Here is a 1,763-nt window from a genome sequence, read left to right as displayed (position 1 = left end):
CTCACACACACACGCACACACACACACACACACACACACACACACACACACACACACACACACACACACACACACACACACACACTCACACACTGACCTTATTGACCGCACTCACTGAACATTCTACGTCACCTGTTCATAACACTGAGGAGTCTCTGCCTCACACGGATGCTGAAAGACCCTAATGCACTGCCAAGCAGAGAGCCACAACCACGCCAACAAGATCTCCAAAAATTCCGTGCTCCTGGACACGGATGTTAAGGACACAAAATCCGTGTCCAGGAGCACGGATTTTACCAAAATTCCGTGCTCCTGGACACGGAATTATTTTCCGTGATGGACACACAGAAGTGCTCTCTATACTCCCACAGCTCTATGTTTCCACAGTCTTGTTTTTTTCTCAGGATTTTTCTAATTTCAAATATTTTGTCTAAAGAATAAACATGTCTTACTGTCAGGTTAAGGTTAGGGAATGTTTTGGTCTGAGCACAGCTAGTTTTCTTTCATTCATTATATGAGTTTGATAGCCTAGCAACCAACTGGAAAAGGTATTTCTCAAAAATATGTCTTTAATGACAGGTTAAGGTTAGGGAATGTTTTAGTCAGGGCACAACTTAAATTGCTATAGCATAATTTTGTTTAGGATTAGCATTTGGTATGTATTTTCTAATGATAGATTTAGCACAGTGCTGTGGTAATAGCCTATATAGAAAGCACTTCCGTGTGCCCATCACGGAAAACAATTCCGTGTCCAGGAGCACGGAAAACAATTACGTGTCCAGGAACACAGAATTTTGGCAAAATCTGTGCTCCTGGACACGGATTTCGTGTCCTTAACATCCGTGTCCAGGAGCACAGAATTTTTGGACATCAGGCTGACCACGCACATGCAGATAAATGTACAATGGCAACACCCCTTCTCTACTGATAATTTTCATACACTGTAGGTCGCGGAAGTTTACTAGATCTTAGTAACACAGTTTCGTTTTCAGTATTTGAAGAACCTGTGATATTTAGATTGGTTACCAAAGGATGGAAATATTAATAAATTATGATTTATTTTCCGATTTCCACATGACTGTTACAGTTTACAGTCTGCCAGTCCAGATTCACTTGCTCTGTGGTTATTGACTNGGGTTACGACTGTTTTCCACATGACTGTTACAGTTTACAGTCTGCCAGTCCAGATTCACTTGCTCTGTGGTTATTGACTTGGGTTACAGACTCCACCAAGTGGTAAGGAAGAGAACTGCACCTAACAGAAGCAGTGGGTTTTGTTTTGATTTGTTAGAACTTCCGGTATATCTCCTTATAGTCAAAATAATATTATTATCATACATATATTTATATGTGGCACATTTAGGATTTAGCCTATGTAATGTCAATGAAACAAAATAATTACCACACAAGATTCTCATGTGACCAGTGCTGGGTGTGTAGGCTAAACTGTGGATTAAAGTGGAGTGATTGCAAGAAACAAAGACATTTGCTGCGGCGAAGACAGCGCTTTAAGGTAGGCCTACACCGTTTATACCGGTTACACATTTTGTTGACTTATGGTTGTGCTTTGAAGTAGCTGTTTGGCTTATTTGCTGCATGGTGGGTTTATTGCACAATTTAGACAGACTTTTTGGAAGCTATAGGCCTACTATACTATATTTTGTAAGCCTACTCTTCTAAAAATCCCCACACTCAAAACTTTGTGCCCCTGCTCATGCTATCTTCCTTAAACGATATTTCAATAGGCCTACAAACTGTCAAAA

This window comes from Engraulis encrasicolus, chromosome 5, assembly GCF_034702125.1.
Source record: "Engraulis encrasicolus isolate BLACKSEA-1 chromosome 5, IST_EnEncr_1.0, whole genome shotgun sequence".
Classification (NCBI taxonomy): Eukaryota; Metazoa; Chordata; class Actinopteri; order Clupeiformes; family Engraulidae; genus Engraulis; species Engraulis encrasicolus.
This window is presented reverse-complemented; position numbering follows the sequence as displayed.